The sequence below is a fragment of the Miniopterus natalensis genome, chromosome 9, assembly GCF_054644295.1.
Source record: "Miniopterus natalensis isolate mMinNat1 chromosome 9, mMinNat1.hap1, whole genome shotgun sequence".
In the NCBI taxonomy this organism is placed as follows: Eukaryota; Metazoa; Chordata; class Mammalia; order Chiroptera; family Miniopteridae; genus Miniopterus; species Miniopterus natalensis.
Genome location: NC_142089.1, coordinates 42,518,084 through 42,535,133, shown reverse-complemented (window position 1 = coordinate 42,535,133; position 17,050 = coordinate 42,518,084).

Genomic DNA, 17,050 nt, shown 5'->3' with positions numbered 1-17,050 from the left:
ACACTTGACTCACTCCTTTTTTCCTGTAGTTTCTGATCTGCTTTGGGAATATTCCTGACATAAATGAGCTGATCTCTGAATGTTTAAGAAAGTCATCTCAGAAAACCGGCCAGAGCTGCAGTTTTAAATTAACCTTCTGACAACTTATTTTACAGATGAATCTTTAAAATAAGGAAGCCCAGATGGAAGAAATAAGCAATCTTCTGAAATGGGCTTTACCAATAACAATAATAGAAATGACTTTTGTTCTCTGTTCCTTAATGTAGCATCCATGCAGGCATTGAAATTGTTGTTGTTAACTTAGGGTACCACATTAATTTTCAGAAATGTTTCATTTATAAAGAGGCAGGAAAAGTCCTGCTTCCTGATAAGTGCTTGATATTTCCATTTCAGGTGAACAGAAATTGAATGGAAATACAGTTCATAAAAAATGTAAGCTGAAAATAAGTAAGTTCCTGACATTCAGTAGAAATGGCAACTTAGATGGAAGAAGAAAATGTTGTTCATACCCAGCATCAAATGTATCTGCAGTATTATTGAAGAAGTAATGAGAATTTATCTCCTGAGGTCATATAATATCCGTTACTAAAGGAGTTCTCAATTACTTGTTCTGTAGGTACACATATACCTGGGCCTTTAGTGTGTACACCAAATGATATATTACAATTATGTTGACTATATTTTCTTTCTTTTTTAAAAAATATGTTTTTATTGATCTTAGAGAGAGAGGAAAGGAGAGGGAGAGAGAGAAACATGGCTGAGAGAAACATCAATCATCTGCCTCCTGCTCACTGCCCTACTGGGGACTGAACCCACAGCCTGGGCATGTGCCTGACCAGGAATCAAACCCGCAACCTCTTGGTGCATGGGATGACCAACTGAGCCATGCCAGCCAGGCTGCTGACCCTATTTTCTGAGCCTTACCTTGTCACATGGTCTGACAACAGAATTTACTATTGCAATCAAGATTATTTTATAGAATCTAGAATGTTATGATTATCATAATTTACATAACAGTACTGAAAGAGAAAACTAATATTAAATGAATATTATTATGCAGTAGACATTATATATTGCTTTATTGATTTCTAATAACATTGTATTTGATAAGTAAGACTTATTAGGCCTTTTTAAAATAGAAAACAATTAAAATACAACTAATAAGTAAAAAGATAAAATATGAATCTAAATCAGTCTGATTCCAAAGTCCATATTTTAAAAAATTATATAACCTGCCCTGGCCGAGTGGTTCAGTTTGTCACCCAATACACCAATTTCCTGTTAGGGCACGTGCATCCAGCAACCCATTGATGTTTCTCTCTCACATTGATGTTTCTCTCTATCTCTCTTTCTCCCTTCCTCTCTCTCTAAAAATCAGTTAAAAAACCACATATCCTTTGGGGAGGATTAAAAAAAGAATCGTATAAACTCGCCTTTTAAGGTAAGAAGATTAATTAGGAAGACACTGAATATTTAGATTAAGATCATGTAAATTGAGATCTAAAAACTGGTGATGTGTGAAAAATATGTTAAAATATTCACAAAAGTAAAATTCATAGAATTTGGCAGATAGTTGTATGTTAGTAGATAAGGGAGAGGAAGAATTTAGAGAAGACTCTAAGTCAGTAGTTTCAATTCTATCACACCCCAAACTCGCTACATATAAAAACATTAGTAGTAACTACCCCTTGTTTATCCTAAAATAAAAGTTCCAGATACTTAAAAACTATGTGCATCCATTCATTAAACAAAATCACAGTAATTCTTTAAATGTGACATATAAAAGAGAAATTAAAGAAAAACCATTTCAGCAATATGCATTGTGTATCAGTAACTCAGACACCATAAGCTGTGTTGCCAACAGTGATATGGTTTTCTGTAATGGTGAAACACTCTTGGCAATGTTTAAGAAAAGGGATACTTCACACAGTGTATGAGTTTCTGGAAATTCAATACATATTAAAACTGCCAAAAATTGTTCCTATTTAATGTAAAACAGAGTTGGATTCTGGGCCGAAAGGATTTTTTTAAAAAAATAAATTTTATCTATCTTAATGTCTGCTGGGACATTTAAAATTCATTCAAGATATGGAAGGATTTGTGGATCACGGCAGCCTGTTCTGCAGAACGTGTAGGATCTCTAGCCCCTAAAACCAAGTGCTCTAGCAACCTATAGTCCTCACGACAACCACGACCCAATAGTCCTCACAAATGCCCAGAAAGCCCCTTCAAGAGAGTATCTCTCCTCTTGGAAATGGCTGCACAAAGATTTTGAGCCTAGGTGTTTGGAATTGTGTAGGTACCATTAATGAAGACCGGGATATGTGAGAAAGAGTAAATTTTGGAGGGGCAGGTGGTGAGATCAGTTTTCAATATGCTGAAATGAAACTAATGTAGAATATTCATGTAGGGCTACCTATGATAAGTTGGAAATGTAAACGAAAAATTCAAAGGAGAGATTAGACAGTAGCTTGCAACTATAGGAATGGGTCGGTGGCCAAGGAGGGGACTGTAGAAATTAGAAGGAAAGAAATATGAAGGCGGAGCCATTTGAAATTCTACTTAGGGACAGAAAACTTAATGGCGACCACAAGTGAGACTAACAAATAAGATACAGAGAAATAATAGAAGTAGAAGATACATATGTTGAGGAAGAAAAAGGAAAAGAGAGACTTAGAAGAAAATACTGATTGGCCTTCTCAAATACTTGAAGTGAAGGCGAATGACCTGAAGAACTAAGACTGTTGGGCAGGATTTGATAGTGCGATGCAGCTAAAAGCCACATCCCCAAATGTTTGAGAAGAGTAGAAAACACAGTTCTACTTCTGCATGCCCTGGCGGACACTGCATCTGAGCTGCCAGCATTACAGCCAGGACCCCAGCTTCTTGCTCTTTCCCACCAGCCCTCACATTCCCGCATGCCAGGACCATGCCTTCACGAATGAAGTCAGTTGAGGAAAAAGATATGCAGTGCAGAGCACCCATTCAAGAACTTTAGAGGTAGAAAGAAACAATACTTTTTTTTCATTCTTTTTCTTATTATAGACTAGATAATTGAAAAGCCACCCTGGGACAAAAACTTAAATACTGAATAAATGACATTCTTTTAAATGATAGAAAGAAAGAGAGGTGGATAAGCTAAAATATCTGAGTAAGATCACTTGGGAAGTGCTGGGGAGTAGGACATGATTGTGTAGTCCTTTAAAGGCAGTGTTCATGTTTTATTTCTTAAAGAGGATAGTAGGTAGGTTTTTATTATTATTATTTACATTGCATACATTACTTGGGTGTAGTTAATATTTCACGTGAAAAGATATAATTTTAATGACAATTATAACATTGTCAACAACGCAATCATTTGTTAATGTATATCACATTCCAGACACTGTGTTACTTTCTATTATTTTCCCAGAAGCTCTGTAAGATAGTAATGATCACATTCATGCTATAGAGGATCAAGTAATAGTGATTATGAGCAAGGGCTCTGGAGTCTGAGAGTTTAGGTTCAAGTCTATTACTGGCACTTACAAGCTGTGTGTCCTGAAGTAATTTACATATTGTCTTTATGCCTCCATTTCCTCATCTGTAAAATGGGGATATAAAGCTATCTACCTCAAAGATTGCTTATGAAAAAAATCACTGCAGAACAATGTTATTATTCTTGTTCTTTTGGTTATTCTTAACTGGTGGTGTCAGACCTCAATTTCCAGAGTCCATGATGTTCCACTGTTGAATTTAAGGGCAGGGACTGGCAAATGGGAAAAAAATTTTTAAAGAGTGAGGATAATTAATAAATCAAAGTCTCAGAGAGTAGAAGAGAATGTAGCAATCTCATCTCTTTTATGGTTTAGGCTAATATGTATAACAGTGCAGAATAGCTGATTTCCTTTTCAGAAGTAATTTTTAATCTTTCTCTGCCCTTTTCAAAGTCAGAGATTTCACATCAGATACATACAAAGAGCTCTGCTTGGCACCAGGAATAAGCATATTTAATCAGGTTTAATAGGAAGATTAGCAATGCATTTGCTGAGGCACCAATCAGACCATGTTTTTCCTCCTTCAGATATTATATTTGACACTGTCTTCCACTTGGAGGATGACATGCAGCTTTCCATATTTTAAACCCAGTGCACACAAACCAGTCTATGTACCAAGAAGGGGCCATAGATGGCTGTTACCTCCATCTGAAGACATTTTAATATAAAAAAAATTCTCACTGTGCAAAAATTGGACAGTTTCATGAAATAATTTGAGTATATGCTAGGGAATGCCAAGTGTCCATCAATGATCAGCAAACAAGCTGGCTAGTCACCGATGGCTGTTTTAGAGGCAGTGTAACAGAGTGGTTCATGATGTGGGCTCAGGAACCAGAGTGCTTTACTTTGTATCCTAGTCCTGCCACTCACTAGCTGTGTGACCATGGACATATTACCTAACCTCTTTGTGACTCAGTTTCCTCCATTTCAAAATGGAAAATTAATAGTACTGACCTCATAGGAGTTGCAGCTCAAGTGAGATAATACTAGATAACATTTGCTCTGAGAAACATGCCAGGCTGGCGTGCTCAGTGGTTGAGCATCAACCCATGAACCAGGAGGTCACCAGCCAGGGCACATACCTTGGTTGTGGGCTTGATTCCCAGTAAGGGGCATGCAGGAGGCAGCTGATCAATTACTCTCTCTCATTATTAGTGTTTCTATCTCTCTCTCCCTCTCCTTTCCTCTCTCTGAAATCAATAAAAACATATTTTTTAAAAAAAAGAAAGAAAAGAAAAAAGCCAGGCACTTAGTAAGCACTCATTCAGAGCTAAATACATGTATTACCATAATTACAATTATTTCTTAATACCATTGATATTTTTTTACATCAGAGGAGTTTATTATAATTCATAGGAGGCTGTAGACGAACTAACTGTATAAGCTTAGTTAATTTTTAAAGCTTGTTCAATTTTTTAAAAATAAAATAAAAAAGACACTTTTATTACTAGGTTGCAAGAAGACAATGGAAGCTAAAATATAATATCTTCATAAAATATAATCTTTTAGGTTGAATATGTCCAAATATGTACACAGTCTTTGAAACAATAATTCACTTATCGTTATCCCTACCAAAATTACAGATATTGTGAATACAGATATGAGGATGTTCAGGACAGTATATTTAAGAATACTAAAAACTTGACAACAACCTGAATGTCCAAAAATGAAGAACTAATTTACTAAATTATGATATAATAATGTCTTTCATTAAAAGCCCACATTATTAAGGAATATTTATTACTGTATAAAATGTTAAATAGAAAATAAAATGGCTATAAAACAGCATATACATTATTATGATGTATAAAAGGAAATGTGTTAATATTTACATACAAACTGCATATACAACAAAATACTTGTTAGAATTAAAACATTAATTATATTAATTTTATATTTATGAAAGGTTATTAAAAATTATGACTACATATATTGAAACATGTAAAATTCAAGTCATAAAAATTTTAAAGATACTAATTTTGAAAAAATAATATCCAAAATGAAGACAAAAGTAAATATAAACACATTTTCTGTCTGACAGATTCAACAAATTCACAACCCAAATGGTTTAACAGCTCCAAAGATGACAGAGATTTTCAAATAAAACATTAGTCCAAAAAGCATCACAGGCCTGAACTTCTAGATCGTGGATTGCTGGAAGGCATTAGTCATTTTATGAACTTAACTGTGATTTGATTACTAACAATAAAGGATAATACAGCTATAAACAAATTATTATGTGAATTATTTGTGTGCTGAAAACATTGATATTTATTTCATTACCAGCAACTTTATCTATTAAAATGTGAATATTGTAGAATTCCTTTATATTTATTGATTCTTATATTTTTTCAAAGCCAATTACCAAATACTTACTAAATTATCGAGGTCCTGGACTAGGCAACTGAAATAGAAAAATGAATTGCATAGTCCCTGTTCTAAAAGCAAGTACACAACAAGTTATAATACAATGTACTACAGTACATTGTGCATATTATAAGTAATGTGTTATTTATAGCTATATATAGTTATTATACAATGCATTGTGCCCTGTGCCAGCACTAAAAATGAAAGAATTCTTTGCATTGAATTCTTTCTAGATATCTGCATCATTAGTATTGATACAGTATCACTCAATACCCCATAGCCAAATAGACACCAAAAATATACCATATTCCAAAGTGTGTAATGTAGTAATTTTTAAAACCTAAAAGTCAAATATTCTGTCCTTGATCAATCTAATTTCACCAAAATCAGGATTAACCTACTTCAGTAATTAATCACTTATGGATATGGAAAAATACCTCTAGATTGATTAAGAGAGTGACACCTGAAATTTGTGAACGTGTCCAATCTCCTGGTATTACATTTTTTCTGGCTTTTCACCTGGCAAGTAGACATCTAGGAGCTTGACATAATCAGGATTAAATGTTGTAAAGTATAAAAGGATAAGAGTCTATTTGGGTTTTCATGTCATTGACATTCCATGGGATAATAGTACATAATCAGTCAGTTATCACTTTGAGTAGAAAAGAGATTTGTGATTCAAATCAGGGGAAAAAATTCACTGAATCATCACAAATAGAGAAGTAGTTTTGACTTTAATGGCACTCAAAATTAGTGAAGAGAAAAATCTCAAAATCATGCAGTAACATCGAAATATTAGCATTGCATCAGCTAGCATAGCTGTCTACCTAGTTCAAAACTGTTTCAGCTTCATATTTCAAAAGAATTTATACACCTTTCTCTGCTTAGTCCACTATATAAACATCTCTGGGTCTCTGCCAATTTTGGACCTGAGCTGATTAGTGTCCCTAAAAGTTGGAGCCAGAGCAGCTCTGAAGCTCTTCTGCTACCTTGAATATAGTTATGACGAACTCAAAGTTTTGTGGAAGTAGAAAAAAGAACAGAATCAGGAAGTCTTGGTCATTAATGGACAAAAATACTTTCAGTGAAAAATAACACACATTAATCTTGACAGCCAAGCCTGTTTTATCACGTCCTGCTGCTTCTCACATCATGATCAGGTTCCCATGCATACTCTCTAAATGGACTATGGCCAGAACTAATTGACAGGTGTGTAAAAATCCCACCAACGAAGCTCCTTGCAAGGGAACTTATGATAGCACAAAATAAAGTGGTTAGCTTCAAATCACAAAAGTCTGTCTGTTTTCAAAGAAGGCTCTAGAGTAGAAAAGATGGTGATGATAACAATGATGATGGTAACAGTTCTCACTAGTTGGTAAGCACTATTCTTAGTTATTTATATATTTTAATTCATTAATTCCTCTAAAAAAAAAAACTCCTATAAAGATTACTATTTTTATCCCCACTTTAAAGATGTGAAAACTAAGGCTCAGACAGGCAAATTAACTTTCCCAAGCTCACACAGCTAATTAGTAATAGAGCAGAGGTCCGCCCTGGCCGTCTGCTCTATGTCTGTGCTCTTTTTCTTTTTTTTAAAATATATCTTTATTGATTTCAGAGGGAGGAAAGGAGAGGGAGAGAGAGATAGAAACATCAATGATGAGAGAGTCATTGATCGAGCCCGCAACCCGGGCATGTGCCCTGACCGGGAATCGAACCCTGATCGCCTGGATCCTGGGTCGATGCTCAGCCGCTGAGCCACGCCCGGCCAGGTTCTATGTCTGTGCTCTTAGCTCTTCTGTTTTATTATCAGTAAATACTGAATGAATGGGTCCATAGCAGCATATAGTTTTAAGAGCAAAAAAAGAAATTATATTTATACACACACTGAAAGTGCTACAATTCTTCGCTCTTTCAGAAACCTAAATAAGCAACTTACAATCCACAGGTTCCACAAAATCAAATTTCAAAGCCAAGAGAGAAAAGACTGAAAATGAATACAATGTGAACAGTGTAACATGAGATCAATAAATGTGTGGCAACTGTAATTACTGAATGCAGTTTTAACTACTCAATTCTCATATTTCTTAATTCTCCAGAACACAAAACTCTCATCAATGTTTATTCCCTCAGCATGTACAACTGCGGAGATCTCTACTTGGTTTCTCGTCTTCATGGCTTGCTTTCTCAGCCTCTCATGTCGTATGAATAACAGTATAGCCAGTTCTAACCCTACCTACCAGCACCAAGGTGGACCCAGGGCCAAGGCCTACGCCAAGCAGAAACCCCTCTCCACACAGTGATTAGGACAAGAGTTGGACACAGAACCCCCACTGCTCCCATAACAGTCAGGCCCAGGACTTGAACTAGAATTACTGGGAAAAGAGCACTCGGTGTCCTTGTATTTGCTAAGCTGGGGTGATGTAAGTTTGAAACCATCACGGGCTGGGCAACCACAAGAACAGAGCGGGTGAGGGAAGCAGAGCTAAGATCGGAGAGAAAAATACCCACTCTGTGTACCCCGATACCCACTTTTACCTGAAGGATCCCAGGGGTCAAAGAGCAGACTGCGTACCATCAGAATTTATACATTTCCTTTATGTTTTTTCTTTCTGCTCATGCTAGTTTGAATTAGGTTTCTATAATCTGTATATGAAAGAACCTTGATAATATAGTTGGTAAACATTTTTTGGTTGCTTTGTGGAGGATTTGCTAAGCAAAAAATAAATGGAATAAATCTCCAAGAGATGCAAAGATTTAACTTATGTCAGGAGATAAAAGCCGCTGTGATGCCTCCCAACAAGATCTTTGAAATTAGGAAAATAAGACTGCTCTGTGTGAATTAAATGAAGAAATCAATACTTAATGAATACGAATTAAGATATGCAAAGTCACACTAAGGCTAGAATGTGGATTTTATTCTGGCGCATAGTCTTCTGAGTTAAAAGAGAGGTCTCAGGATCCTTTTTTGTAGTGTCAGTCAGAATGCCACACAAGACATCTTCATTGGTGGTGTCGCTTTGCGATCCAAGGGATCAGATCCAGACATTTAACCCAAATATCTCACCAGTAGTCACTCCCTGTTACCTTTCATGTTGCATCAGATGAGGCATTCAATTTGCAAAACTCTGTTTAGAATGGAGAAGCTCAGGGAAAAGAGAGAGAGAGAGAGAGAAAGAGAGATTCTTGTTTCAACTCCACCAGGGCTCCAGGGCTCATGTGAAAGGAAGAGAGGTTGAATAAGGTTATTTTCAGTGAGCTGAAAACATTGTACTTTAATTATAAAATTGCAGGTTAAATAAGCTAACAAAAAGGAAGACAGGAAATGAAGACAGAGGCAGTGTGGGAACCAAGGGATTTCTCCAGTCACTGTAGCAGATGCTGGCTTTCCTGCTGAGGCCCTTAGAGGCAGGTGTCTGCATGTCCTGAAATCAGATTTCTTGACTAAGCTTAGGAATTCCATCCCATGGTTGTTGTTTTTTATATACACACCAATACATGAAATTACATTCTGAAAAAAACAAAGTTACACTTGGTCAATCAAGTCTTTGGTCTAAAAATGTTGGTTTGATTGATTAAAAATGAAATATAACTTTCAATTTGTTATTTTGATGTCACATGTAATTCATATATTAGGTTCCTGAACCACAGCAATTTAATACATTTTATAAATATGTAAAAAAAAAGTAATTTACAAAATACATTTTGTAAATAAACAAGCAAAAAGTGTCTCACAAACTCCCTACTAAATCTCAGCCTACTTGCTTCACCAAATTTGTAGTTGTTTTTTTATGGAATTAACTAGTCCAGTAAATCAAAATGTTTTTATTTGGTCATTTTGTGTTAAGCTAGCTAACTGTTAACACAAATATCTATTGAAAATAAGAACAATAGGAATTTTTCCTGGAAAAGTAAAATATCATAAACTGTGTTCTGTTAACTGACTCTATTTTGTGATGCAAAGATAAAAACAACCTGGGTCACACAGGTAACCGATGAGAAAAGGATGTTCTTCTATTCCATGTAAATTATTACTCTGGGAGTCTGCAAAGTTTGTCATAGCTTTAAGGTACTGGTAGAGTAACCATTTTTAGAACTGGCAAATAGAACACTGAGCAACCTTAAGACCTTTGCTCTTTGAAGTCTTACAGTGGCCATAACCGGTACCCACAGCATTATGTTTGCAGTCTGTTTCCTCTAACCCCTAGGAACTTGTGCAATAATGATGCTGGGCCTTTGATGTCCATTTTCCAATATTTTGATCTTGAAAGTAGAAAATAAGTATATCTGTTTATTTCTCAAACAATTTTAACACAAGAAGCCTGTCTTCACCTGCTGTTTATATCCTTGAGTGGTTTTGTTTTCTATTGAACCTTTCCTATTTACTGACTATAATAGAATCTAACAACTGTGTTATGATCTTTTGGGTTTCCATTAGCACCCCCACTAATTGGCCAGCAGCAATGGCCAGGTGTTTGTGCAGTGGGAGCTAAGAGCACAGAAAGTAAAATGGAAGGACCTGCTTAGGCAGGAATGTGAACAAAACAGTATTCAAAACAGCATGTAGGTGGAAGGCCAGCAGGAAGCTGGAGGCCGGAGGCAGTGGGGAAAGCACAGCAATGGTTATGCAGCGTGAGCCTGCCAAGGCTGTGTCAGCGACTGAACCTCTATCCTGCTCTGAGAGACGGTTCCTCTACTGGGAAGCCCAGGAAATCAGGCTAGATTACTGCCTAAACTAAAACAAAAACATACCCACAGAAGTGGTCTTATTTTCATCATTTTAGAGACTCCTTTCCATTTCATCAAGTGCAGAGAACTAATGAATTAAGTTTGCAAGAGCACTTGCCATGAAGGTTTAAGATTAATTGAAAAGGCGGCTTAGAATTCAATCAGAATTGGGATGTGCTGACCAGGAATAATTCCCAAATGGTACAATCAGGATCCTCATACAAATGCAGAATGAACACTTGTCCAAAATTTATTTACCTGATTAAACGATGAAGGACCAGTAGATTGTCAAGGTCAGGGGTATTTTAGGAACTGGATGTTTATAGAACATTTGATAAAGGAATATTAGAAAAGAATACTAGGTTAAATTGAGAAAAAACAAACAAACCCTGATAATGTTATACAATTCACCTTTAGAGTTAACTTTTCTACTACAGAAATTATTTGTATCCCAAAAAAGCCTTCAAGTTCACATATAGCTTCACAGTCTTAATTCTTAATAAATAATAAATAGCAATGTCAAACAATAGTGCATTCTAAAAAATTAACTGTTATGTGATTCTGTTAAAGTTTCAGTGCGACATTGAAAAGATATGTAAACATTCTTTTGCCTTACGTACAGGTCTTTTAAATATTTTTCTTAAAAACACTAAAAAGATAGGCAGGAAATAATTTTTTGTGTTTATAACTAAGATGTGCCATTATGTTCTCAATGTGTAATAGCTATGAAAGATTAGTCTCCTCATTTTTCCTATTGCCCCGACCAATTGTTTTAAAATTCCACTTCTATTTATCACATATTTCTTGCCTAAAATATCTAATAGTTCTTTGAGAGGAACTCAGCTTTCTCAATTTATAATATTTAAAATCTTTAAAAACACAAGGCTGAACTTGGTGCTAGAATATAAAAAATGGTCCGTGTGATTTTAGAAACAACATAAAGACCAGATAGACATTAGAATATTCTCTCCTGGTCTGGTTGATGTAATAGAAGGAACAAGAATTGGAGAGGTATTATAGGAAAATTGCAATATTATAACTCAAAAAACTTGGTGAATTCTCTTTCTCCGAGTTAGGTTGGGATTGGGACATTATGACTTTGAATAGCTAATAAAATTACCCAAATTCCTATGACCTAAATAGTCTATCCTTTCTCTAATTTTAAGTTAAGTCCTGTGACGCCATGGCTACTCAAGAAAGAAATACAGGGACCATTAATATGCAGATACTGATTGATGATGTCTTGTGTAGCTGTTTAACTTGATTTTCTCAAGAAATTATCAACCTCGTCTTTGAATCTCACTGAGATTAAATATGACTATAGACCTGACTTAATTTCATCCATGTTAAAATAATTATCTAGTAAGCCTTGCTATCAGGCTATTAAAAGTAATATAAATAGACATGACTTTTGCCTTCATAAAATTAACCTTTTGCAGCCTATGGTACTGGCAGAAAATTTTAGGTCTTGCATGTAACAAATGTGTGAATTAAGACAATGCTTGGTTGTGTATGTATAAATATTGATAAATTAGAATTTTATGAATTGTTGTGTAAATGACTTAAAAGATTTTTTAAAGCCACATTCATAATTCCCTCACATGAAGCAATATTTAATGCTCAAGAAGTAGTTTCTTAATCTTCTGTCTCTTCCAAGAATTTTAAGCATACATGTGAGAGTAAAACAAAATATTTTGTGTGTTTTATTTTGGAAAGTAAAAAGTAGTCTGGATGAGGCTAGTTGGATAATATAGTCAGGACAGCTAATATGACTTGAATGGACACTGAGGTCCCTGGCCTGTGACCTTTGATCTGGAGGAGAGTCCCTAAAAGGACCATGCGACTCAATAATTCTCCAGTGGAAACATAAAGTCCCGAGAAGCAGATGTGAAACATAAAGAAGAAGCATAGTCAAATGAAGCTGGGTTGCTACTATGCAGGGAAACTGAGTCCAGCAGGGTATACAAGGTACCAAGTGTAATTTTTCAGAAATGGAAAAAAGACTTTTAAAAAAGACTTTAAAATAGAACACCTTTAGTGAAACCATTATTTTTGCATACTAAACAGAAGAGTTTTTAAAATGCTCACGGGATCTGAATATCTACTAAAACCAGAATCATTCTAGACTCTTCATAGTCAACCTTGTTATGGTAACCAGGGCTCGAGGAGAAAAAATATTCTAAATACCTGTTCATTGAAACTGGCTTGGATCTAGAAGAAGAATACGCCACGTAGGTGGCAGGGACGGGTCCGTGATAGACAAGGACAGGTGGGGTGACATGGTGTTGAAAGAGCAGAAGAAGGAATACAAACAGGATGTGAAAACAATAGATAGAATCGAAATACAAATGATGCAGAAGACGAGACCAAATGACGTTGCGAACATGGGTTGGCCATGAACCCAGATACTAGAGAAATTCAGGGGGAAGAGAGGTCTATTGGGCTGAAATATTTGGGAAAGGGCTCCTCGTGGCTGAGGTGCATCTTCAGGTTTTGAAAATTGTTCAGGCCTTTTTAGTTTAAATAGGGAAAATGCTACAAAACAACTAATGTTAGGACCTTACTAAAAACAACTAGTAGCAATGCAAAGCAACAGACATGACAAATTAAAAATAAAACATCTAAGAGAAAATAGAAAAATAAAGAGTGTAAATAAGATTTTTTTCTCAATTCTAGCCCACATCTCTCTGCATCTAGTAAGTATGTCTATTGTACTTGCAGTGGATGCCCCTTCAGTTCAAGTCCAATAAAACACAATCAAAAAAAGGCAGGTGGGTTCTGAGATCTGAGCTAAATGATGGCTATAAGGATTGATTAGCCAAACAAGCCCAATTGTTTCGATTAAGGAACAGTTGCCTTTTAAGGTCTTATCACTTCACAGTGCTTATTTAAGACCCTGAAGAACTGTTAAAGCAACATTGATGGTGGATGGTATTACATTTTTTACATTCCCAAAGAGATAGAGAAAAACATTCAGCAAAGCTATGACGAGTCTATTATGTGAATCTTAAGTGTGGTGGAAAATAACACATTTTTACTGCAGTAAAAGCCCAAGTAAAATGTTTGAATCTATTATTAGTTAACTAAATGGAAAAATAATTACTTAATGGAAATTTAGCTAGGGTTTTGAAGAAATTAAATATTGAGAATTAAAATACACTTAGTGAACTCTAATTCCCAAAATTATAAATGACAAAAAATATATAAACTACTACAAATAATTTATGATTTCTGCATAATATGACCATGTCCCTATCTAGGAACTTCATATTAAATATATTTACCAGGAAAGATAAAGAAAATGACACTATTTTAGGGGTAAGAGTTACTTTTTTTTTTTTTTAAATATATCTTTATTGATTTCAGAGAGAGGAAAGGAGAGGGAGAGAGAAAGATAGAAACATCAATGATGAGAGAGTCATTGATCGAGCCTGCAACCCGGGCATGTGCCCTGACCGGGAATCGAACCCTGATCGCCTGGATCCTAGGTCGATGCTCAACCGCTGAGCCACGCCTGGCTGGGCTCTTTTTTTTTTTTTTTTTAAATGAATTTTAATTCTTTCTTCACCCTTTGTTTTAATTTGTTAATGTACTTTAAGAAGGAAGAAAACTAAAGTTTATTTTCTCATTAGCTTCATTCTTTTCCACTGGAAGACATTTGTTCTCTCCTTTCTTGAACCCTCACTTCAGAAATACATAGAACTAATACGAATATAGTAGCTATATTCTGCTGGTGGTAGGGGTCCTTTTTCCCCATTAACTATCTTTTAAATTTTGTGGTTCTTCAATCAGATCAATTGTGTGTCTATTTAAAGCTTTAAAAAATTTGCTTGAGACAAAATTAAATTCTAGTCAAATTAAATGGTATAAAAAGCATCACTTTATCATTTTAATGCACAAATCCACAATGAGGATATAGTTATCATGAATTTTAAAATATCATAGCATCAAAATACTGAAAGCCAAATCTGCAAGAAGTATATGAATAGACAATCATATGAAACTATCTCTTTTATGTCATGTTAGATTGTGTAGACAACACTGTCAGAACAGAAGGGATTTTAACAAATGTTTTAATAAATTTGAATGAGCATATATCTATAGATATATATAATAACTAAGGAACTCACCAATGGAACAGTTATAAAACTGGATTTCATATTAAACTTAAAGAAAAATTTATTTATTTCCCAATTTGAAATAGTATAGACTGCATTCTCATATAATACAATTCTATTAGAAATCAAGAGCAGAAATAGAAACCCAAGGAAATCTACAGCTATTGCAGGTGTGCCCTGAACAGGGCTGCGCTTCTGGGAATCACACAGCATTCACCCCTTGGTAAGATTCAGGAGCCCAAGGATTTCTTTAGTTGGAACAGTCACAGGCTGCTATTGGACAGATTTTTTTGGCAACACAGTTTCTTTAAAATCCTAGAGAATGTCAGGATTATTTGATTCTGGTCCATTCCATCAAAAAATAAACGATATCCAAAGACAAAGGTGTTAAACCTGAGCAATCTTACCTGTGGCCACTGGTCCTTTCCTCTACCCCCTTGTAATTCGGAAAACAGCCACAACTAAGGAAATACCAACTTCCATCCAGCACTTCCTTTGTTTGTCAGGGAAGGCTTAAAAGACATCTTGGAGACATTCATGGAACTTCAGTGTTATCCATCTCATGACTGCTAATATTGCCGCTTTAATACTGTACAGGATAGATTGGGGTTCGTATAACAGAAATTACTCCAACTAGGTTAAGTAGGAAGGGAGTTAGCAGAGGGAACTTGGTGCTTCCAAAATCAATGGGAGAGCCGCAGTGGAGTCTGATAGGCTGTAGGTATGAACTACTTTCCAGGAACGACTCAGAGCAGCCTTGCATACCTGGCCCACAAAATCTGCCATCTGGGCTGCATCAGGAAGCTTGGGGATGAAACCACCACAACAGCACAGTGGTTAGCTCCAGGATCCTGCTGTTCTGCCAGACGCAGGGCCAACCTTCGGGAGCTCCTTGCCTCTCAACACTTACAAAAGGCCTAATTAATTAAACTAACATTATGCTGTGTTGCTGACAAGTAGTTATTGCTTTCTAAATTAATTTCCCTGCCCCCAAACCATGAAAATTTCATTCTAAATAGCAGTCATATAACCCTTACCAAATGGTAACAAAATTTTCAATAACCAATGAGAAAATTTAAAAACACCACTGCTTTGATTCACCATACTTTCTTTTTTCTTGTGAGATGCAGTATAGTCGTGTGGTTAAGTAAAAGGTTTTGATGCCATACTAGTATTACACTAGTACTAAACTCTAGTATTCACTAGCTGTGAAAGCCTGTGGCAATTTAATTATGCTAAACTTTAATTTCTTCATCTGTAAAATGGGCATGATAGTAATAGTGACTATTCATAGAGTCCCTATGTAAATGAAATGAAATAGTAACTGGAGTGCTCACAACACACCCTGGCCCACCATAAGCCCCAGTGATGGTGAGGCAGGTTTTATTATCACCACCTTAGTACTTGCTGCGCCCTCTTTTTTCCAGTACACTCTCTAAGTCATAATCTCACATCTGCCACCATCACTCTGGAGGCAACAAGTGACTTCCTCCGAACCCAAATCCATTGATCTTTCCTCAGCCCGCATTCATCTTGCTTTCACTCCTGACTTTGACATTGTTCATCATTTTCATCAGCTCCCAGCACTGACACTGATGGCGTATACCAGCTTTCACTCTTCCCCCACACCCTGCGGCCCAGTCTGTCAGAGGGGCTATGGCAATATTCGCGGTCATCTTTTTCGTCTTTATCTATCATCCTAGTGCTAACGCTCATTATCTTATGCCTGTGCAAATATTTATTCATTAATGAGAGCTGACTTTTTTCATTATCTCTACTTCAACTCACTTTGCATACCAGCCAATAAATGGATAGCTTTAAAACACTGATTATGTCATTCCTGTGCTCAGAAATTTTCAGTGACTTTCTATTGTCTACCAAATTAAGTTCAAGCACATTGGTCTGGTTCTAAAAACACTCCTTAATTTATCTCTGACCATGCCTTCCCGCCTCATATCAAATAATTCTTTGAAATGAGGTGCTCATTAGATGCTATGCTTCTATTGAGGCCTTTATTCACAAAGAATTTATTTATTTTTTGGAATGCCCTCTCCCCAGTCCTTTACACCTCCTGGACACTAATTTATCCTTCAAGGTCTGGTTGAAATACTTTGACTCCTAGGAAAGTGTAATTGAAAAAAAGTTCTATCACAGGGAGATCTGATCATAAATTCCTAACTGGGCAGGTCACGGTGGTAGTCACACCCCAGGAATATAACTTCTTTAGTGAAAGGCTTATCTTTGCCTTAAGCAAGCCCTGTCCATTGTTTCTGCGCACCTAGGTTAGTGCACCTTGGAAAT